The sequence below is a fragment of the Saimiri boliviensis genome, chromosome 5 (genome assembly GCF_048565385.1).
Source record: "Saimiri boliviensis isolate mSaiBol1 chromosome 5, mSaiBol1.pri, whole genome shotgun sequence".
NCBI classification, from domain to species: domain Eukaryota; kingdom Metazoa; phylum Chordata; class Mammalia; order Primates; family Cebidae; genus Saimiri; species Saimiri boliviensis.
The window spans coordinates 56,804,862-56,830,060 of record NC_133453.1 but is presented as its reverse complement, the minus strand read 5'-3'; positions in this window follow the sequence as shown (position 1 = coordinate 56,830,060).

Sequence of the window (25,199 nt, the reverse complement as noted above, 5' to 3'; positions counted from 1 at the left end):
ATAGGAAGGCAATAGCACAGTATCAAGTTCAGGCCTTTGCAAGTTAACTGAAATCTTGATCATAATTAAAAAGAATTTCAGTCTTGGAGACTAGTGCCCAGAACCTACATACCTACATGTGGGGAGATAATGCTTGGGTCATGGCCGTGTGTGTGTGTGTGTGTGTGTGTGTGTGTGTGTGTGTGGTTTTAATATATGGGTGTAGGAAAAAAACCTGAGAGAGATGGAAATGGTTGTCCTACAGGCTGAAAGCAACAGGGAGCCCAGTGACCTTACTTGAAGAGGAATAAGAGAGGTGGAACAATGGAAAAGGAATTTATCTATAGAATATGTGTCTCATTCTGATAATTACATCTTTAAAAAAGTTCATTATTGGAATACCTATCCATCATATGCACACATTCACATCAATATTGTCCATCTATCCATCCATCCATCCATCCATCTATCCATTCATTCATTTATCCATTTTTTTTTGTTCATTCACTGATCCAAATGCTGGGAAATTGCATGATACCTTTTTTACTGTTAATCTCCAGAATGATTTGTCATCTCAGGTTCATCAGATTCTGCTTTTACCTTCTCAAGGATTTTTTTTTCACTTTAACATTTAAAAATATATGTCTTCCGGCAGCAAACCACACTGCCATGTGTGTACCTATGCAACAATCTTGCATGTTCATCACATGTACCCCAAAACCTAAAATGCAATAAAAAAAGTATTAAAAAATATATATGTCTTTAAGTTTACAAAATAAATACAAGTTTAAAACCAGGGAAATGTAAAATACTTTAAAGAATGTTGAGCAGAAACTAAGGAAAAAGATGACTACAGATTCACTATATAAGTAAAAAACACTGCTAACATTTTAATTTAGTGTTTCTCTTTTTAAATTAGTTAGACAGTTGCAATCAAATCAAAACCACAATGAAATATCATCCTACCATTGTTAAAATGGTTACTATAAAAAATAGCAAATGCTTATGAGGATGTAGAGAAAAAAAAAAAGAACTACCATATAATCCAGCAATCCCACTGCTAAGTATATATACAAAGGAAAGGAAATCAGTATTTCAAGGGGATACTTGTATCCCCCTGTTTATTGAAACACTATTTACAATAAACAAGATGTGGAATCCACTTAAATGTCCATCAACAGATGGATAAAGAAAATGTGGTATAAATACACAATGGAATACTATTCAGCCATAAAAAAGAATCAGATCCAGTCCTTTGCAACAATGTGGATGAGCCTAAGAGACATTAGGTTAAGTGAAATAAGTCAGGCACAGAAAGATGCCACATGTTTTCACTCATATGCTAAAACATCCCTGATCTCATAGAGGTAGAGAATAGAATGATAGACACCAGAGCCTGGGAAGGGTATGTGGGTGGGGCCCAGAGGTGTGAAAAAGAGAGGTTGGCAGGGGTACAAAGCTGCATTTATATAAAAAGCAATTCATAAATTGACAAACTTTCTGTGTGTTCTTGAGATCCCATGTAAGAACATATAGCTGATTTAAGCAGGAAAAAAAGTTTACTACTGGGCTGCTTTTCTAGAAACTCCACCCCTCCCGTCAGGCACAGGTGCTGCAAAGTGTGCCAGTGAACTTCCGTCAGTGCTGCTTCTGACAGCTGGATGTGTCTGCTCTCACCTTAGCGGACAGAACATGTCCTGTGAGATGTCTGCTTTTCCATATTGCACTCAAATACAATATTTGCAAGGGTGATTCTGATGTCATAGCCAAATCATGCCTGTGCCCTGGCTGCGGGAGAAACTGGGAAAATAAGTTCTCAGCATGGACTCAAAATATGTCAAATTCTTCAGATAGAAGCACTTTAAAAAGTACTAGTGACACCAAAGCATGAAAAATGGCCACCAAAATTTTTCCTTGACTGTCCAATGCCAATATACCCCATTTTCTCTTTCTCTCTTTTTTAAACTTGTAGTCAAGATGGACAATAGCAAAAACTAAATGTTCCAATCTGAGTTCGTGCAGCATACTCTCAAACAGATCTGATACACCCTCTTTCCAAAAAGAAGATGGCATAAAATTCATTGGTTTTCATGTCTAGTTCCGTGTTCAGAGTTTTTAGCTTGTGGTTGTTTCTACTCTGCTTTCATCATGATCCTGTGTTGATTTTCTATGTTTATTTTTAAGTTTTTGAGATGGAGTCTTGCTCTGTAACCCAGGCCAGAATGCAGTGGCACAACCTTGGCTCACTGCAACCTCTGCCTTCTAGGTTCAAGCGATTCTCCTGCCTCACCCTCCTGAGTAGCTGGGATTACAGACATGAGCCACCATGCCCAGCTAATTTTTGTATTTTTAGTAGAGATGAGGTTTCACCATGTTGGTCAGGCTGGTCTCAAACTCCCGACCTCGTGATCCGCCTGCCTTGACCTCCCAAAGTGCTGGGATTACAGGCATGAGCCACCATGCCTGGCCCAAAAAATAACTTTTATTTTTAATGCAGCATCATGTGCATTCTCTGAAGGCAGTGTTGTAACAGGAATTCAAATTTAAGTTAAAATTAACCCTGTTCTGGTGTTATGAACGTAAAAAAAACCTCGACTGAGGATGATAATCAGGGAGCAGATTATATGCATGGCTTAGAACACGTGGGACTGTTTTAATTGATTCATCTGCGTGATAATAGGTACATTTTCTTGAAATTAGATTATAAAACTCATGCCAGTTTTAGATATTTTTAAATGTAGAAAACATGCATCTTATTACGCAGTAGTCCCTTCTTATCCACGGTTTTGCTCTCCGCAGTTTCAGTTCTGGTACACTACAATAAGATATTGTGAGAGAAGGAAAGAGAAAGAGATCATATCACATAATCTTTATTATACTACATTGTTATAATTGTTCTGTTTTAATATTAGTGTTGTTAATCTCTTACCATGCCTGATTTATAAATTAAATTTTAAGTATATGTATATATTAAAAAAACAGTATATATAGGGTTTGGTACACCCACAGGCATTCACTAGGGGTCTTGGAATATAACCCTCGTGGGCAAGGAGGGACTACTGTAATACAAACCAGATAACTAAGGAGTCACAGCTCTGAAATTAATGGATGTTAATATGCCTCACCTATCTGTACCTCAACCAAAGCTTCCTTTTAGAATAAAGTGTAAAGCAAACATGAGACTTAATTTTCAAAATAAAAACTTATTCCTGCCATAAAAGTAGACCCATAAGAAGGATAAAAAGAGCTTGTGATGTGTAAACCTCAATTATTTTGTATTTATGAAGGGAACGTTCAGCAATTAAACAAACAAACAAAAATTCATGGATTGGCAGAACAGTGCAGTGGAAAGGTTAGGGGCTATAGAATGAGAGACACACACTCTATCCTTGCCCCACTATGTAATAGCTGTATGGCCTTGCGCAAAGCATTTGACTGCTCTAAGACCCCACCACCACCTTTTTTATTCTTTTCTTTCTTTTTCTTTTGTTTTAGAGACAGGGCCTTGCTCTGTTGCCCACCGTAGAGTGCAGTGGCATGATCAGTGCTCCCTGTAAACTTGAACTCCTGGGCTCAGAGGATGCTCTCTCCTCAGTCTACTGAGTAGCTGGGACTATAGGTGCAATGCCCAGCTAATTTTTATTTTTTGTAGAGATGGGGTCTAGCTACATTGCCCAGGTTTGTCTTGAAGTCTTGACCTCAAGTCATCCTCTCACCTCTACTTGCCAAAGTGTTGGGATTACAGGTGTGTGCCACTAAGCCCAGTCTGGTTTCTTTCTTTATAAGGTGAAGTCATTGTACCTTGTTTATTGGTGAGTAACAGACATAGTAGGTAATTATGTATGTCGGGTGCCAAGAATAGTGCCGGGAACCTGACAGACACCTGGACAAAGCAGCAGTTGAATTAATTTACCTCCTTGCTCCTCATTTCCTCATCTGTTGGTCTTAAATCTCTGTCTTCCAGAGCTTGTGAAGACAAGAGAGAACTACTGCAGGGTATGTATTGAGTGTTTAGCCTTTAGTAAATGGCAATTATTATTATGTTGTTATTTTCCAGATAGCCTCTGAATAAGGAAAAAAATGTCACTGCTTTTTGGTTTGAACTTGAAGAGTTAATCATTTATTGTATATTGATGTTGTAAAATTGACATCATCAACGTTAGCTGGAATATAGGGTAGCCAACTGAGACGGGGTAAGGCAAAATGGAGGTGCTGACCTTTACAGAGGGTTAACGTACCAAGCTGGAGACAGGGAAGAATCATGCTGTGGAGGCAGTGGACCATGCTATTTGGTGAATTGCTTCCTGAGTGGTAAGGTAAAACCTGTAACTCTAGAGTGGGCTCTGATGATGAGATGAATAACTGCCTTAGTTTGGGAGAATAACTAAAGGTTCAAGACATGATTGAGTCAAATTTCTACAGAAATTCTAGCCTGCCCCGTGGCCTTTTATTTTTCCCAAGAGAGTGACAAAGGGTTACAGGATAATGTTCTCAGCTGACTCAGGTGCCTTGTGTCTTAGAAGCTATTATTTCTAATGAGGAAATTATTCATAGGCTTTTCTGGAAGTGTGGGGGTGTATAAGCATATTCACGATCTCTGGCCTCGACAGAGGCGTTTATTAACAAAAAGAGAACAAATTCCAATCAAGCAACAACAGGTTATCTTTCCAAATACAATGCCCTCTACTGGAAAAAACCACCAAATACAATGCCCTCTGTCATCATGACCCCACTTCCAGACTGACCACTTCTCCTTGGGGTGAGATTCAGGTGATGTATTTTCTCTGCAGAAGGGGTCACTCATTTTATGTCAGGTTTTTTTTAGTTCAATTCAATTTGAATTAACTAGGCCAAGAGGTGAATTTATGTGCTCATAAAACTGGGAAGGGCGTGAGTGTTAATTACATGCCCAGAATCAGAAGCTATGACACCAACTTTCTGCCTTTCCCCTCTCTCCTTCCCTTTCCTCCCCTCCTCCCCTCTCTTCCCCTCTCCACCCTCCTCCCCTCCCCTCTTCCTCTCTTACCCTCCTCTTTCCTCTTATATGGAGTTTTGCTCTTGTCACCCAGGCTGGAGTGCAATGGTGCAATCTCAGCTCACAGCAACCTCTGCCTTCTGGGTTCCAGTGATTCTCTTGCCTCAGCCTCTTGAGTAGCTGGGATTACAGGCACCTACCACAGTGCTGAGCTAATTTTAGTAATTTTAGTAGAGACAGGGTTTTACCTTGTTGGTGAGGCTGATCTTGAATTCCTGACCTCAGGCGATCCCCCAGCTTTAGCCTCCCAAAGTGCTGGGATTATAGGTTTGAGCCACTGTGCCCAGCCCCAACTTTCTTTTTCAACATTTGTCTTTGTCTCTCTATACTTGTTGATTTTGTTCTTTTCTACTGCAAAGAGGGGAAAGACAGATAAAGCTCCTCCCTTTGTTTCCAGTTTCAAAAGTCCTTGGGCTGGACTCTGATTATTTTCACAAACTTATCCATTAATCATGAAGATGAGGTTAGTTCCTGCTATGATCTGAAAGTTTGTGCCCCTGCAAAATTCCTGTCTTGAAACCTAATCACCAACATGATGGTATCAGAAGTGGGGCTTTTTGAAGGTGATTAGGTCATAAAGGCCCCATACCTCCTGAATGGGACTAATGGTCTTATAAAAGAGGCCCCAGAGAGCTTTCTTGTCCATCTGCCAGATGAGGACAAAGAAACAAGTCACCATCTATGAAACAGCTATCATCAGGCCTGAATCTGCTGGTGCCTTGATCTTGGACTTCCCAGCCTCCAGAACTGTGAGCAACAAACTTGTTCATAAACTACCCTGTCTAAGTAGTTCTCATTTAAATTGCATGTTATGGAAGATGTTGTTACCCAAAACAAGGGAATGGGGAACTGGTAGACTTTCCTCAGAAATGGCCCCTGACGTATTATGCGGGCTGCGTAATCTGTCTCTGCAGTCAAAGGTTACCATCTTGTACCTACTACTTTTCTCTGACTTCTCCTTATTTCCTGTACATTCTGCTAGAGATGAGTCTTATGACTCTTGCACTTGTTCAAGCAAATATATTTTGGGCACTTACTGTGTACTTGGCTTTGGGATGCAAAAATTGGTTTGACATGGTCTCCATCCACAGAGATACACACACATCTGCTTATAACTGAAGAAGTACGGGAATTATGCAACCATTACTGCAAGGCTCCAATATTTTGAAACTTAATTGTGCAATTAAACTATTCTAATCATAGCTTTAATTTATAACGATTTTCCTTTCTGTTTTTTAAAGATCTAGTTTCTTTATAGATCAAATTGAACTCAACTGAGCTTAGAACTGTGAAAGCTGAGTGTTTGGCTGAATTTTCTTTTTCTGTAGCCTCAAGAAGCCATGTAGTACACATAGCACTTTGAGGGCTAGTTTCCCTGGTTACACTTGTGCATTTTGCCAGACCCTCAAAAAGATGTGATCTCTAATTAACCTTAAAATTAAAGGGCTAACAGCAAGGATTTCATAACAATTCAGAAGGAGAGGCAGAAAATATTCTGAAAAATGTAAATCCAAGGTGACACTTGTAAACTCACTGAGGTAGTAAAATATTATGGGATTTCAAAAGGACAAGAAACAACAAAGCACCAACGTTAGAATGGCAATTGGCTGTATCTTTTTTCTCAGCTCTATTCTTGCATCTAAAACCTCTAAAGAAAAAATTTTAAAAAGATTTAAAAATGTATTTAGCCCAATGTCTTTTACAGTAGATGTTAAGTAGTACATTAAAAACGGAATCTACCCTCAATATTTATCGATTGCATGTTTTGACCTGGGTCCTTTTCCTGTCTTGGGAGTTCATTTCATTATGGTTTTACAAAACTACTTTATTCTCTAAAGCCAAAATGAATACTTTTTCATGCATGACTCATCATTTTGAATTATAAAATTGGGTGGATGTGGTACTTTAGTCCTCCAGTTTATATTGGACATGTTTTTTTTTTGCTGAAACAGGGGAATAACTCATAATTAATGGGATCATTGATTACAATACATGGAATTTTTGTGGATGGATTTAAATATTGTTTACTTTTGTGACCAAATGGAAGAATGGACAATGAGGCATTTGAAACATACCAGAAAAGAAGGAAGGAAAGCTCTCTTGATAGGGAACCCTAGGAAAGTTAACAGCCTTGACTTGGGAATAGATGCTGTGAAGAAATGAATTCATATACATAAATATTTAAAAGGAAAGCAAATCATATTCAGACATTTTCTTATAGTGAATCAAACATTTTAGACTGAAATTAGCCCCAGCATCTTCCCTATCTACCTGACTCTTTTTCTTATCTTGTATGTGGCCTTCCCATTCTTTTGGTTGTTTCTGAGTTAGCTCAGCATAAACATCTAGGAAGTGAAATCTCTGAAGTGTTTATTCCTATGAAAAGCCAAGATTAAAGTAGATAATTTATGCTTTCAAATTAGTTTGCCTCTTTAATATGTTGCTAGTACAACAAATTTATTCAGCCTTTACAGATTCTGCATGGCTTTCTCACTTCTTTTCCCCTTCCCAACATAACTTCTGTTTTATGGTGAATGAAACCTTGCTTTCAGCAATTTCAAAATAACTTCACCTTATCCACATGATTTTAGGGATCAGAGAAAAGGCCAGATTAAATATTAACCTTCAGATGGATTGTTCATGCTGACACTTAGACAAATCTGACTTTTCTGGGCTGATGTTCAGTGGGGGGTCCTTTTTCTTCTAGCTCTAAGCTAGAAATTATAGAATGTATGCAAAATTTAGGTTTACTTTGTGTGAAATTAAATGATGAAACGAACACTGAAAATTTGGCAAGATACTCTTTTTTATTAAGCTAGTGAGGAAAACCCATCTCATTATGAACTTGGACGCATTTTGTTCTTTTTTCTTCTACCTTTGTGCCATTCTGTCTTTTACTTGCTTTCTTTTTGTAGTGATAGGGAAAAGGGAGCAGGTGTTTCTAACAGTAAATTCTACATCCCTGATGGGGTGCTTAGTTTCTTTGCAATTTTTTGACATCTTTGTGGATCATCTCATAGCTATAGGACTTTTTTTTTTTCACTTACATATAAAGTAGTATTTATTTAGTGATAACAAAGACAACAGAACAAAACAATAATAATAATAAATGCACATGGTTAGAATATGCAAACAGTACACTAGGTTATGAAATGAAAAGTAGAATATGTCCATATCAGAGCCTCTTACGACAGTCTTAATCTCCAGAGGTAAGCTCTGTTAACAGTTTCTTGTGTATTTTTTCCAGAATTGTTTAATACATATGCAAGAATAACTGCAGATGCTTTGTTGTCACACAGATCAGATCATACTGTTCTGCACCTGCTTTTTATTTTTATTTTATTTTTAATTGCATTTTAGGTTTTGGGGTACATGTGAAGAACATGCAAGATTGTTGCATAGGTACACACGTGGCAGTGTGATTTGCTGCCTTCCTCCCCATCACCTATATCTGGCATTTCTCCCCATGCTATCTCTCCCCAACAACCCACCCCCCATTGTCCCTCCACAATTTCCCTGCCACAGACCCTGTGTGTGATGCTCTCCTCCTTGTGCCCATGTGTTCTCATTGTACAACACCCACCTATGAGTGAGAACACGTGGTGTTTGATTTTCTGTTCTTGTGTCAGTTTGCTGAAAATGATGGTTTCCAGGTTCATCCATGTCCCTACAAAGGACACGAACTCATTGTTTTTGATGGCTGCATAGTATTCCATAGTGTATAAATGCCACATTTTCCCTGTCCAATCTATCATCGATGGGCATTTGGGTTGGTTCCAGGTCTTTGCTATTGTAAACAGTGCTGCAATGAGCATTCATGTGCATGTGTCCTTATAGTAGAACGATTTATAATCCTTTGGATATAAAACCAGTAATAGGATTGCTGGGTCAAATGGAATTGCTGCTTCTAGGTCCTTAAGGAATCGCCACACTGTCTTCCACAATGGTTGAACTAATTTACACTCCCACCAACAGTGTAAAAGTGTTCCTATTTTTCCACATCCTCTCCATCTGTTGTCTCTGGATTTTTTAATGATCACCATTCTAACTGGCGTGAGATGGTATTTCAATGTAGTTTTGATTTGCATTTCTCTAATGACCAGTGATGATGAGCATTTTTTCATATGTTTGTTGGCCTCCTGTATGTCTTCTTTTGTAAAGTGTCTGTTTATGACCTTTGCCCACTTTTGAATGGGCTTGTTTTTTTTTTTTTTTTTTTTCTTAACAGAACCAAATCTGTTTTAGTTCTTTGTAGATTCTGGATATCAGCCCTTTGTCAGATGGTTGATTGCAAAAATTTTTTCCCATTCTGTTGGTTGCCGATTCACTCTACTGACTGTTTCTTTTGCCGTGCAGAAGCTGTGGAGTTTGATTAGGTCCCATTTGTCTATTTTGGCTTTTGTTGCCATTGCTTTTGGCGTTTTGGTCATGAAGTCCTTGCCTACACCTATGTCCTGAATGGTTTTGCCTAGATTTTCCTCTAAGGTTTTTATGGTGTTAGGTCTGATGTTTAAGTCTTTAATCCATCTGGAGTTAATTTTAGTATAAGGTGTCAGGAAGGGGTCCAGTTTCTGCTTTCTGCACATGGCTAGCCAGTTTTCTCAACATCATTTATTAAATGGACTACTTTCCCCATTGCTTGTTTTTGTCAGGTTTGTCAAAGATTGGATGGTTGTAGATGTGTTGTGTTGCCTCCGAGGCCTCTGTTCTGTTCCATCAGTCTGTCTTTGTTTTGGTACCAGTACCATGCTGTTTTGATTACTGTAGCCTTGTAGTATAGTTTGAAGTCTGATAGTGTGATGCCTCCCACTTTGTTCTTTTTGATTAGAGTTGACTTGGCTATGTAGGCTCACTTTTGGTTCCATCTGAAGTTTAAGGAGGTTTTTTCCAGTTCTGTGAAGAAGGTCATTGGTAGCTTGATGGGAATAGCATTAAATCTGTAAATTACTTTGGGCAGTATGACCATTTTTATGATATCAGTTCTTCCTAAACATGAAGATGGAATGTTTCTCCATCGTTTGTGTCCTCTCTTATTTCATTGAGCAGTGGTTTGTAGTTCTCCTTGAAGAGGTCCTTTACATACTTTGTTAGTTGTATTCCCAGGTATTTATTCTCTTTCTAGCAATTGTGAATGGCAGTTCATTCTTGACATGGCTCTCTTTAAGTCTTGTGTATAGGAATGCTTGTGATTTTTGCACATTGATTTTGTATCCTGAGTCTTTGCTGAAATTACTTATCAGTTTCAGCAGGTTTTGGGCTGAGATGATGGGGTCTTCTAGATATACAATCATGTCGTCTGCAAATAGAGACTTCCTCTTTTCCTAATTGAATATCCTTTATTTCTTTTTCTTGCCTGATTGCTCTAGCTAGAACTTCCAATACTATATTGAATAGGAGTGGTGAGAGAGGGCATCCTTGTCTAGTGACAGATTTCAAAGGGAGTGCTTCCAGTTTTTGCCCATTCAGTATGATATTGGCTGTGGGTTTCTGGTAAATAGCTTTTATTATTTTGAGATATGTTCCATCAATACCTAGTTTATTGAGGGTTTTTAGCATAAAGGGCTGTTGAATTTTGTCAAAGGTCGTCTCTGCATCGAGATAATCATGTGGTTTTTGTCTTTGGTTCTGTTTATGTGATGAATTACGTTTATAGACTTGCGTATGTTGAACCAGCTTTGCATCCCTGGGATGAAGTCTACTTGATCATGGTGGATAAGCTTTTTGATATGCTGTTGCAATAGGTTTGCCAGTATTGTACTGAAGATTTTTGCATCTATGTTCATCATGGGTATTGGCCTGAAGTTTTCTTTTCTTGCTGAGTCTCTGCTGGGTTTTGGTATCAAGATGATGTTGGTCTCATAAAATGATTTGGGAAGGATTCCCTCTTTTTGGATTGTTTGGAATAGTTTCATAAGGAATGGTACCAGCTCCTCTTTGCATGTCTAGTAGAATTCGGCTGTGAATCCATCTGGACCTGGGTTTTTTTGGGTGATAGGCTCTTAATTCCTACCTCAACTTCAGACCTTGTTATTGGTCTATTCAGGGTTTCACCTTCTTCCTGGTTTAGGCTTGAGGGGATGCAAGTGTCCTGGAATTTATCCATTTCTTCCAGGTTTACTAGTTTATGTGCATAGAGATGTTTGTAATAATCTCTGATGATGGTTCATATTTCTGTGGAATCTGTGGTGATATCCCCTTTATTATTTTTTATTGTATCTATTTGATTATTCTCTCTTCTTTTTTATTAATCTGGCTAGTGGTCTTTCTATTTTGTTGATCTTTTCAAAAAACTGGCTCCTGGATTTATTGATTTTTCGAAGGTTTTTTTTTTGTGTGTCTCTTTCTCCTTCAGTTCTGCTCTGATCTTAGTTATTTCTTGTCTTCTGCTAGGTTTTGAGTTTTTTTGGTCTTGCTCCTCTAGCTCTTTCAATTTTGATGATAGGGTGTCAATTTTAGATCTTTCCTTCCTTCTCATGTGGGAATTTATTGCTATATATTTTCCTCTAGACACTGCTTTAAATGTGTCCCAGAGATTCTGGTATGTTGTGTCTGCATTCTCGTTGGTTTCGAAGAACATCTTTATTTCTGCCTTCATTTCATTGTTTATCCAGTCAACATTCAAGAGCCAGTTGTTCAGTTTCCATGAAGCTGTGCATTTCTGAGTTAGTTTCTCAATTCTGAGTTCTACTTGATTGCACTGTGGTCTGAGAGACTGTTTGTTACGATTTGTGTTCTTTTGCATTTGCTGAGGAGTGATTTACTCCCAGTTATATGGTAAATTTTAGAGTAGGTGTGATGTGGTGCTGAGAAGTATGTATATTCTTTGGATTTGGGGTGGAGAGTTCTGTAAATGTCTATTAGGTTTGCTTGGTTCATGTCTGAGTTCAAGTTCTGGATATCCTTGTTAATTTTCTGTCTTATTGATCTGTCTAATATTGACAATGGGGTGTTAAAGTCTGCGTATATATTTAGGATAGTTAGCTCTTCTTGTTGCATTGATCCTTTTACCATTATGTCATGTCCTTCTTTGTCTCTTTTGATCTTTGTTGGTTTAAAGTCTACTTTGTCTGAGATGAGAATTGCAACTCCTGATTTTTTTTGCTCTCCATTTGCTTGGTAAATCTTCCTCCATCCCTTTATTTTGAGCCTTTGTGTATCCTTGCATGTGAGATGGATTTCCTGGATACAGCATACTGATGGGTTTTGGCTTTTTATTCAATTTGCCAGTCTGTGTTTTTTGATTGGGGCATTTAGCCCATTTACATTTAGGGTTAATATTGTTATGTGTGAATTTGATTCTGCCATTTTGATGCTAGCTGGCTGTTTTGCTCTTTATTTGATGCAGTTTCTTCATTGCGTTGATGTTCTTTACCATTTGGTATGTTTTTGGAATGGCTGGTACTGGTTGTTCCTTTCTATGTTTATTACCTCTTTCAGGAGCTCTTGTAAAGCAGGCCTGGTGGTGATGAAATCTCTGAGTAGTTGCTTGTTCATAAAGGATTTTATTTTTCTTTCACTTGTGAAGCTTAGTTTGGCTGGATATGAAATTTTTGGTTGAAAGTTCTTTTCTTTAAGGATGTTGAATATTGGCCCCCACTTTCTTCTGGCTTGTAGGGTTTCTGCTGAGATATCTGCTGTGAGTCTGATGGGCTTTCCTTTGTGGGCAACTCTTTCTCTTTGGCTGCCCTTAGCATTTTCTCCTTCATTTCAACCCTGGTGAATCTGATGACTATGTGCCTTGGGGTATGTGCCTTCTTGAGGGATATCTCTGTGGTGTTCTCTGTATTTCCTGGACTTGAATATTGGCCTGCCTTGCTAGGTTGGGGAAATTTTCCTGGATAATATCCTGAAGAGTATTTTCCAGCTTGGATTCATTCTCCTTGGCACATTCAGGTACACCTATCAAACAGTTCTTTTCACATAGTCCCATATTTCTTAGAGACTTTGTTCATTCATTTTTACCCTTTTTTTCTCTAATCTTGCCTTCCGATTTTATTTCATTGAGTTGATCTTCGACCTCTGATATCCTTTCTTCTGCTTGGTCAATTCGGCTGTTGAAATTTGTGTATGCTTTGCGAAATTCTCATTTTGTGTTTTTCACCTCCGTCAATTCACTTATATTCCTCTCTAAGTTGTTTATTCTCATTAGCATTTCCTCAAATCTTTTTTCAAGTTCTTGGTTTCTTTGCATTGGGTTAGAACATGTTCTTGTAGCTCACAGAAATTTCTTATTACCCACATTCTGAAGCCTGATTCTGTCAATTTATCCAACTCATTCTACATTCAGCCTTGTTCCCTTGCTGGTGAGGAGTTGTGATCCCTTGTAGGAGGAGCGGTGTTCTGGTTTCGGGTGTTTTCATCCTTTTTGTGCTGGTTTCTTCCCATCTTTGTGTACTTATCTACCTGTCGTCTTTGTAGTTGTTGACTTTCAGATTGGGTCTCTGAGTGGATGTCCAGTTTGTTGATGATGAAGTTATTTCCTTCTGTTTCTTAGTTTTCCTTCTACTAGTCAGGCTCCTCTGCTGTAGGACTGCTGAGGTCCACTTCAGGCCCTGCTTGCCTGGGGATCACCTGCAGCAGCTGCAGAACAGTAAGGGTTGCTGCCAATTTCTTCTTCTGCTATCTTTGTCCCAGAAGGATACCTACCTGAGATGTCAGTCTGAGCTCTCCTTTATGATGTGACTCTTTGGATATACGGGGGTCAGGGAGCTGCTTGAGGAGACAGTCTTTCCTTTATAGGAGCTCAAGTGCTGATCTGTGAGCGACATTCTGAATGAAAAATGGTGTCCATTCAGAGCTCCTAGGCAGGTACATTTAAGTGTGCTACAGCAGAACTCATAACCCCCCCCTTTTTTTCCCAGGTGCTCTGTCCCAGGAATTTAGGGCTTTGTTTATGAGTTTCTGTTGTGTTTCTGCCTTTTTTCAGGGCTTCCTTGCCCAGCAAGTTGGCAGCCTAGTCACTGTCTGCCTGCAGAGGCTTTGCTGAGCTGCCGTTGGCTCCGCCCGGCTGCCATGTGAACTTCCCTGCAGTCCTGTTTATACCGGTATAGTTAGAACTGCCTTGGCAATGGCGGCCACCTCTGTAATGGTGGACTCTCTCTGTAATGGCGGGCTGCCTCAGCAATGGCAAACTACGTCCATAGCGGTGGACTGCCTTGGTAATTGCATACGTCCCTCCCCCACAGAGCTGGAACGTCCTGGGTTCAGCTGTGCTTGTTGTACAACTCTCAATCCTGAGCCTTTCTGATTGCTGTTTTTTTGTGGGAGTGGGACCAGCTGAGCCTGATCACCTGACTCCCTGCCTCAGAGCCTTTTTTTTTTTTGAACGGTCAACTCTCTTCCAGGTGTTCCAGTCACCCATTGAAAAGGCGCTGGGATCTGTGTGATTTCCCTTGCGGCAACCCACTGCGCTGGCTGAAACAGCTACTTTGAGATTCATGGCACTTTTTTGCCTGGGAATCTCCTGGCCTGGCTCCCTGTTTCAGTCCCCTTTTTAATCAGATGAATGGGCGACTCTGTCTGCCAGGAGCTCCAATTGCCAGCTAAAGTGGCGTCTGGATCCATGTATTTTATATGGAGAACCACCGCACTGGGGCACTGGCCAAAACAGCTGTGCTGGCCGAAAAAGCCACGCCAGCCAAAACAGCCATGCTGGTGACCTGTGGGGCTCCTCCGCCTGGGAGTCTCCTGGTCTGTGGGCAATGAAAATCCATCTGAAAATGCAGTGTCCACTTACCCTGCATGCTTTTGCTGGGAGCTGCAATCCTGAGCTGCTCCTATTTGGCCATGTTGGATCCATTCTCCAGCTATAGGACTTTTTACTCTACTCTGTGATATATGGATTGTGACGTCACTGTGTCAACTCTGTTTAATACCTGTGGGTTATTGTGGCTTGTGGAAGACCATGCTATGACCACTGTTTTCAGATTACACTACTGACTTAGATTCTACTCACAGGTAGAACTGCATATTATGTTTGACTGGATAAGCAGAGTTAAGATCATGGTTAGAAGTTAAATTATTTTTTAATTCTTCCACTGTAATTCACTTGTGAGAGGAACACTGGACATATACCCTTCATTTAAAAAAATGATATTTTTTTTTCTTTCTAGCAGAATATAAATTTACCTTCTTCTACAGAGCTCAAAGTTTATACCAAATTATCATCATTTATCCTGAACTAAGAGTTGTGTTATCTTTATTTTAATCACTGGCAGAGCTGAGGATCAGAGTTTGGCAACATTTTTTGAATTTTCATTTCATTTACCACTTGGGCTTTTAGATAGGTTTTTGTCTAGTTTACTTTTTCTCCTTTTTAAGTAATATATGATGTTTATTTTCTTGTAGAAAAATATCTTCCCTTTTCTTAGAAGAATGAGATGGTAAGAATTTAAGTTTAGTAAATTGGCAAACTGATAATTTTAAATCTCTCATAGGAGAATATAATACCTTTTGTTGGTTTTGGGGCTCAGAAGATGATCCTCACTGTGCTTTGGCACGCTGAATACTTTGAACTGAAGGAGATGGGAAAGGCTTCAGAAGCAAGGTCTTTCTGACCTTGTGCCCTCCTTTCACTCCTCTTTCTCCCACTGAAGTGAGTTATAGAAACCAGAATTCTTTTTCCCCAGAAGGAGTCATATAAACTAGACTCTCTCTCTCTTAGGGAGAAACAAGAAACTAGACTCTCTCTCAAGGACTTAGGGAGAAAGGAGAAGGGAGTGACCTCTCTAGATTTTATGGCTTGTTTGGGTGTCCTACCCCACATCCTGAAGAAGGAGTGCTATACAGAGAGACCAAGAAGAATCTGAGCTGACCAGGCCTTATAGACCATACCCTCTGTTGAATCACATTCCTACATGGCTGTTCATTCTTCATCAAACCTAAGCATAAAAATAAAAACTTTATTTCTGAAGTCTCTCATGTCATGTAAAACTTTGATTAAATAATTTTGTTATGTCTGCTTCTATATAAATGTTGGCTATAATGGGTGAGGAAAGGTATTATGCATTTTTGCCCCAAAGTTGGCATTTTCTTCACTTTGAAAGATAGGCACTATTATATCTCTATTTTCTTAGGCTTTGGGCACTGTTGCAATACAGGCTTACCTTGTTTTATTGCACTTTGAAAATATTGCATTTTTTTTTTTTTTTTTTTTTTTTTTTTTACAAACTGAAGGTTTGTGGCAACCTTGCATGAAGCAAGTCTATTGGTGGCATTTTTCTAACAACTGTGCTCACTTTGTGTCTCTGTGTCACATTTTGGCACCTCTCATGATATTTCAAATATTTTCATTATTTTATGTCTATTATGGTGATCTGTGAAGAGTGATCTTCAATGATACTATTTTAATTGTTTTGGGGCACCATGAATTGTGCCTATAAAAGATGGTGAACTTAATTGATAAATGTTCTGTGTGTTCTGACTGCTCCACCCATTGGCCTTTTCCTCTTCTTTTTCCTTCTCAGGCCTCCCTATTCCTTGAGACATATAGTATAAAATTAGGCTAATAGGCTAATTAATAACTCTCTCATGGCTCCAAGTGTTCAAGTGATAGAAGAGTTGTAAGTCTCTCACCTTAAATCAAAAGCTACCAGTGATTAAGTTTAATGAGGGAGGCAAGTGGAAAGCAGAGATAGGCCAAAAGCTTTGTGTCTTCAGCCAGACAGTTAACCAAGTTGTGAATACAAAGGAGAAGTTCTTAAAGGAAGTTAAAAGTGTTAGTTCAATAAAATAATTGAAGAAACCCAAAACAGTCTTATTGCTGACAGGGAGAAAGATTTAGTGGCCTGAACAGAGTATCAAACCAGCCACAATATTTCCCTAAACCAAAGCCTAATCCAGAGGAAACTCCCAACTTTCTTCAATTCTATGAAAGCTGAGAGAGGTTGTTTCTTTGTTCTCACTGATTTCAAAGAACATCTTTATTTCTGCATTAATTGTTTTATTTACCCAGTGGTCACATAGTCATTCAGGAGCCCAAAAAGCCAAGAATATCCTAAGCAAAAACAAACAAACAAAACAAAAACAAAGCTGGAGGCATCACGCTATCTGGCTTCAAACTATACTACCCAATTACATTAATCAAAACAGCATGGTACTGGTACAAAAGAGAGATATAGACCAATGGGACAGAACAGAGGCCTCAGAAATAATGCCACACATCTATACATCTAATCTTTGACAAACTTGACAAAAAACAAGCAATAGGGAAAGGATTCCCTATTTAATAAATGGCATTGGGAAAACTGGCTAGCCATATGCAGAAAGCTGAAACTGGATCCCTTTCTTACACCTTATACAAAAATTAACTCCAGTTGGATTAAAGATTTAAATGTAAGACCTAAAACTGTAAAAACCCTAGAAGAAAATCTAGGCAATACCATTCAGGACATAGGCATAGGCAATGACTTCATGACTAACACACCAAAAGCAATGGCAACAAAAGCCAAAATAGACAAATGGGATCTAATTAAACTAAAGAGCTTCTGCACAGCAAAAGAAACTATCATCAGAGTGAACAGGCAACCTACAGAATGGGAGAAAATATTTGCAATCTAACCATCTGACAAAAGGGAAATATCCAGAATCTGCAAATAACTTAAACAAATGTACAAGAAAAAAACAACCCCATCAAAAAAGTGGGTGAAGGATATGAAGAGACACTTCTCAAAAGAAGAGATTTATGCAGCCAACAAACATATGAAAAAAATCTCATCATCACTGGTCATTATAGAAATGCAAATCAAAACCACATTGAGATACCATCTCATGCCAGTTAGAATGGTGATCATTAAAAAATCTGGAGAACACAGATGCTGGAGAGGATGTGGAGAAATAGGAACACTTTTACACTGTTGGTGGGAGTCTAGGTTAGTTCAACCACTGTGGAAGACAGGGTGGCAATTCCTCAAGGATCTAGAAATAAATATTCCATTTGACCCAGCAATCTCATTACTGGGAATATACTCAAAGGATTATAAATCATTCTATTAAAAAGACACATACACACGTATGTTCCTTGTGGCACTGTTTACAATAGCAAAGACCTGGAACCAACCCAATTGCCCATCAGTGATAGACTGGATAAAGAAAATGTGGCACATATATACCATGGAATACTATGCAGCCATAAAAAGGATAAGTTTATATCCTTTGCAGGGACATGGATGAAGCTGGAAACCACCATTCTCAGCAAACTAACACAAGACCAGAAAACCAAACACTGCATGTTCTTACTCATAGTGAGAGTTGAAGAATAAGAACACATGGATACAGGGAGGGGAACAGCACACACCAGGGCCTATCAGGGGGTGGGGTGCTAGGGGAGGGATAGCATTAGGAGAAATACCTAATGTCGATGATGGGGTGATGGATGCAGCAAACCACCATGGCATGTGTATACCTATGTAACAAACCTGCACATACTGCACATGTACCCCAGAACTAAAGTATAATAAAAAAAGAAATAAAGCATTTTAAAATAAAGTATGTACATTGTCTTTTTAGACATAATGCTGTTACACCTTAATAGACTATAGTACAGTATAAGCATATATAAATTTTGTATGAGCTGGGTAACCAAAAAAAATCATGTGACTCATTTTATTGTGGTCATCTGCAACTGAACTCACAATATCTCCCACGTATGTATGGATTATGCAGGCTGTCAGTAGCTTGCTAATGACTTAATACAATTGTTCAATTAGCCTAAAATGTAAGTTAGAATTAAACAAAATCATTTTGATAATCTTTACTTTGATGGACTTTATAACAACTTAAAACAACACATTGTTCAGGTTTTGGCTGTTTTGATATTCAGAGGAATATAGGACATTTTGGTGAAAATCAAAGTTAATGTAATATTTAACACTTAAAGAATTTTTGTACTACCTTCTACTTAAAGCTTCTTTTTTTATGAGAGGGACAATAGTTTTTGAAATTTTTATTTTTAATGCAAAATATTAAAGATTCTTCAACCCCCAGTAGCTTCCTGCGGAAACCTGCCGTGTTGTGCTGCAAAGGGGTCGATGATAAACAGGGTCTCTAATTCTTTGTTTGTACTTTTGTCGCTCTCGTGGCTTCCTTTATACCTTTTTATTTTCTCCTTGACCCTGAATTCTTTTCTTATCTGGTGAAACCGCTAGAATCCCTGCTGATAAGTCTCAGCTAGAGACACTGTTTCCTGCAGAGGGGAGGAAATGTTGCAGCTCCTTCTTGATTGATAAGAGGTACAGAGCCCTGCTGAGCAGCTGCAAAAAGCAAATCCCTGCTTCAGCAGAAGTGAGTATTCTTACAGCATTGATCTCGACCTTAGATTCTGCCTTACTTGCCAGGTGTAAGGAGGGATGACTTGATGAACTGAAATGGTCATTGGTCAGATGTGGTCAGTTCCACTGAGGAATTATGCCAAGTTGAAAGGAGACCACTAAGTGCTGAGATTACGGTGCTGGTCATGATTGATGCTGGTAATAAGTGCAGCTACATTGCCATTGTGGCCTTTATATTGAGTTGTTTTTGTTATGACTACTATTGTTCAAGAATTGCATTTTCCAATTAATGGAAGTACTTTAGGTATATTATCTATAATAATCATTTTAAATGATAATAAATATGGAAATTAGGCCAGAGCATAAAATTAAAGATATCTGAATAATTATAGTGCAATCAAGTCAAAATTACTGATGCCTTTATTTGTTGCTGGATTATACGGAAAACAGCAGAAGAACATATGTGCTTTGGAAATTGAAAGTACATCAGATTTTGACAGCACAACTGCATAAATTATCAAGTAATTTGAGTAACTTTTTTCTCCATGAATCTTCACCAAGTAAAAATAATAGTTGCAAAGATGAGTTTTGAACAAAATCGGAAGGAGTAAAATATTCCAAATAACTTCTTAAACGTGTTTGCTCTTTGAGAGCATAGTTATATGATCTATGTTTGATATTGTGCCCTAAGTAATAGTGAAATATTGTTTTTAATCTTTAAAGTAAAGATATGCTAACTGACAAACAGAACTGACCAGAGGAAAATGTAATGAATTGCTTCAATAGCTTAGCATATACAATGTGTTGGTTATTATGTATAAAAATGCAGTATACTATCTTAGAAATATTTTTTGTGCCATGCTATTATTGAAATGTAACAACTCAGTGGGTTTCACAGCACATATCTTTGTCAGTAATGTCTATATCTATAATACATGTGAGGTACAGAGGAGTACACTATGAATATTCTACTTTCTTGAGATTGAAACATGAAGTGAGTCAATGACATAATTGGAATTAGATCGAATACAAGAGAAATTTAGACTAAAAATGAACTGTACAGGCTCATTCCTAATTTCTTTGGTAAAAAGTTTTGTCTTTTCATGTAACTATATTAAAAAGTTATTGAAGAAAATTGTGATTTTTCAGATAATGGCCCCCCAAAGATACCTATACTCTAACCCCCACATCCTATGAACATGTTATATGTTATAAAGGACTTTGCAGATGTAACTAAGGGTATGAAACTTAAGATAAGGAGATTATACTGGATTATCTGGATAAATGCAGTGTAATCACATGAGCCCTTAAAAGCAAAAGAGGAAGGCAGAAGAGTCAGAGATGTGGCAGAAGAGGAAGGCAGAAGACATGGTAAATAAGGGGAAGAAGGATCTAAGAAGGATTTAATGTACCGTAACTGGCTTTGAAATGCAGGAGTCAGGTACAAGGACTAGAAGCCTCATGAGCTAAGGGTGGCTCCTGGAAACAACCTGCAAGGAAATGGGGACCTCAGTCCTACAACAGCAAGGAACTGCATTCTGCAACAAAACCTGAATGAGCTTGGAAGCGGATTCTTCCCAGAGATTCCTAGTTGGAACCTAACCTGCCAACATTTTGAATATTGCCCTGTAAAACCTAGATCAGAGAAACCGCTGAGCAAACCTTGGGCTTCTTATTTATAGAACTGTGAGATAATAAATTTGTGCTGTTTTAAGCTGCTAAATTTGTGGTAACTAATTAGAGTAGTGATAGAGACTCATAGTAGCATATAGTAAAATGCACATATCATATGTGTACATCTTGATGATTTTTTCTACATGTATAGTACCATGTAACCACCACCCAAGTCAAGATATAGAATATTTCTAGACCTTAGAAAGCTCCCTTATGTTTCTTTCCAGTCAATATCCTGCTGTGTTTCCCCAGAGGTAATTACTATTTTGACTTTATTACCACAGATTAATTTTGTCTATTTTTAAGCTTCATATAAAGAAATGATATATGTACTCTTGTTTCTGGCTTATTGCATTAATCATCATTTCTGTAAGAATTCAGTGTTGTACATAGCAATAGTTTGTTTTGTTTTAAAATTTTTTTATTTTTAATTTTTGTAGGTGCATATAGGGTACATATAGTTATGGGGCACATGAGGTATTTTAATACAGGTATATAATGTGTAATAATCGCATCATGGTACATGGAATATCCATCACCTCAATCATTTATCCTTTCTTTGTGTTAGAAATATTCCAACTATACTCTTTTTGTTATTTTAAAGCATACAATATATTGTCGACTGTAGTTGCCCTTTTGTGCTATCAAATACTAGACCTTATTCATTTTAACTACATTTTTGTACCCATTAGCCATCGCCACTTCTCTCCACTTCTCCACTAACTTTCCCAGCCTCTGGTTACCATCATTCTACCCTCTATCTCCATGAGTTCAATTGTTTCAATCTTTAGCTCCCACAAATAAGTCAGAACATGTGACATTTGCCTTTCTGTTCTTGGCTTATTTCATTTAACATAATGACATTCATTCAGTTCTGTTCATTTTGTTGCAAATGACAGAAGCTCATTCTTTTTATGGCTGAATAGTACTCCATTGTGTATATGCGTGACATTTCCTTTATCCATTTGCCTGTTGATGGACACTTAGGTTGCTTCCAAATCTTAGCTATTGTGACTCATGCTGCAATAAACTTGAAAGTGCAGATATCTGTTCAATACACTGATTTGCTTTCTTTTGGGTATATACCCAGCAGTAGAATCGAATTGCTAGATTATATGGTAGCTCTATTTTTAGTTTTTTGAGGAAGCTCCAAACTGTTCTCCATAGTGACTGTACTAATTTACATTCTTACCAATAGTGTATGAGGGTTCCCTTTTCTCCACATGTTCACTAGCATTTGTTATTGCCTGTCTTTCGGATAAAAGCCATTTTAACTGGGGTGAGATGCTATCTCACTGTGTTTTAATTTGTGTTCCTCTGGTGATGAATGATGTTGAGCATCTTTTCATATACCTGTTTGCCATTTGTATGTCTTTTGAGAAATGTGTACTCAAATCTTTTACCTATTTTTAAGCAGCTTTTTGAATATTAACTTTTAAAATATTGTGTAGCTTTCAATATTTTCTTTTTAAAAGTCACACATTTCCCTTTTGAAAATTTTACTTTAAGTGCTGGAATACACTTGCAGAATGTGCAGGTTTGTTACATAGGTATACATGTGCTATGGGGGCTTGCTGCACCTGTCAACTCGTCATTTAGGTTTTAAGCCCCACATGCATTAGGTATTTGTCCTAATGCTCTTCCTCCCCTTGTCCCCCACTCCTGACAGGCCCCAGTGTGTGATATTCCCCTCCCTGTGTCCATGTGTTCTCATTGTTCAACTACCACTTATGAGTGAGGACATGCTGGCTTTCATCTATTTTTATATTAGATTATTAGATTTTTTTCTATAAAGTTTGTTCACTTAATTCTTTTTAATTAATATGCAGTAATGTGCATCTGCTATGGAACCCTCCCAGGTTCAAGCAATTCTCCTGCCTCAGCCACCTGAGTAGCTGGGATTACAGGCAGGTGCCACCACGCCCAGCTAATTTTTGTATTTTTAGTAGAGACGGGGTTTCACTATGTTCATCAGGCTGGTCTCGAACTTCTGACCCCGTGATCTGCCTACTTAGGCCTCCCAAAGTGCTAGGATTACAGGCATGAGCCACTGCGCCCAGCCTACTCCTAGTTCTTTACCAACTTTGGACTCTCTTTTATCAATGGAACAAAAAAAGAGAGTCCAGAAACAGATACACATACACACAATCAACTAACTTATGACAAACAAATCACTGAAATTCAGTGGGAAAAAGAAAGCATTTTCAATAAATAATATTGAATCAGTTAGAAATCCACATGGAAAAGAAAAATTTAACTCTGTTTCTCTAACTGATACCATATATGAATTATGGCTAGTTGTATGATAGAACCAGATCTAAAAGGAGAGAAAAGCAATGTTTCTAGAAGAAAATGTAGGAGAATGTATTTGTGACCTTAAGGTAAGCAAACAATTCTTAAACAAGACATTAAAAAGCATAACTCCTAAAAGAAATAGTTGATACATTTTAGTTCACTATGATAAGAACATCTATTAATTGAAGTTGATGAGGGCATGCTACCCGAAACTAAGATACTTTGGGATTTGAGGAAACGGCAGAAGCAGTCCATAGAAACTAGGAAGAATTCCTCTTTCCCCTTCTACCCTGAAGTGAGCTGTAAAATCTAACTGACCTTCCCCTAATAATAGATTGCAAAATCCTCATTTAAAGGGGAGTGACCCTTACACTCAGAGGAAAAGAATATTCTTAGCTCTAAAGACTACAGAGACATGGAAAAGAATCTAAATAAACCAGCCTTACTAAGTTCTCCCCAGTTTATTATCGTGAGATTATACCTCTTTTTGTCCAATCCCGATTCGCCACAACTATTCACTTTTTCATCAGACTTAGCATAAAATACATGCATTTTCCATTTCTTTGGAACTTCATTTTTTGAAGGCCCCTGTGTCACATAAAACTTACATTAAATAAATTTATATGCTTTTCTCCTGTGAATCTGTTTATTATTATGGAGTTTTCAGCCACAAACCTTGTGATGGGTGAGGAAAACATATATTTTCTCCCCTACAAAAGACACCACTAAAAGAGCAAAAAAGGCAAGTCTTAGAATGAGAGGAGATAGCTGGAGAGCATTTATTAAACATAAGACTTGTATCTCAAATATGTAAATAACTCCTACAAATCTGTACGAAAAAAACAAATAGCTCCATAAAAAATGGGCAAAATGTTTGAGCATTTTACAAAAGTGACTATCCAAAAGTGATAGCATGTAGAAAGGTGCTCAACATCATCAGTTACTAGGGAGATGACAGCACATCAAGGTGCCCCTACACAGACATCAGAGTGGCTAAAATGATAAAGACTGAAAATACTGACAAGACTGTTAAGAAGCATGTTGAGCAACTGCAGTTGTCATATGTTGCTTGTGGGAGTTAAATTGGTGCAACCAGTTTGGAAAACTGACAGTGTCTAGCAGAGTTAAAACATGAGTAGTTCAATAAGTGAAACCTCACCAGAGGAATACAAGTATTTCAAGAGTGGAGCTATGTGAAATGACTGGGGTTGCTTGGGGGCGGCATCAAAAATAAATTGAAAGATAAATAAAGGGACATACTGATTCTGTATGTTTGAGAGAAACTTGGCCACTGTACAGGCTTGTTTTGCTAACCAGAAGGTCTACAACTATTATGAATAAATCAAACGTTTATGAACTCATGTGGCCTCGCTTGCCTGACTTTTCACCTTTGCGGCATGATAGAAGTCCAGAATTGGGAGAAGCTCAGCAGGTGCTTTCGTGAGCAGTACACTACCCGACATTGTGGTAGCCCCTTCCTCATTTGCTCTTCTGCCCTTGCTGCTGCTGAAGACCTGGAAGGGGGAGAGGTTTGCATTATCACCAACATTGCTAATAAATGATGTTTTTCAATATAAACATGTAAAAGTTTTGCCAGAGCAGTCTTACTTTCCTCTTAAATGCTCCCCAAAATTACCAGAATATTTTAATTATGACACAATGAAAATGTTATTGCTGCCAGAGTTGAAATTTTTCTTGCAAAACCAAGCTTTAAGTGTTTTAATTTTTAAGATGTTTCCAAAGCTAGGGTGGTAGGCATAACAGGATTAGCATCTTTTTTTGTGCCGTCTATTAAAAGGCAATTGTTTTCTTTCCTAGGACTGTTCTCACTTTCATGTTAAGAGAAAAGCCTGTTTTTGGATGACTAAGAGGATCCCAGAGACATGAGGATAGCATCTGTAGCTGCTTCTGACACATCTTCTGTTCTTCATCTCGATGCTATTGATAGC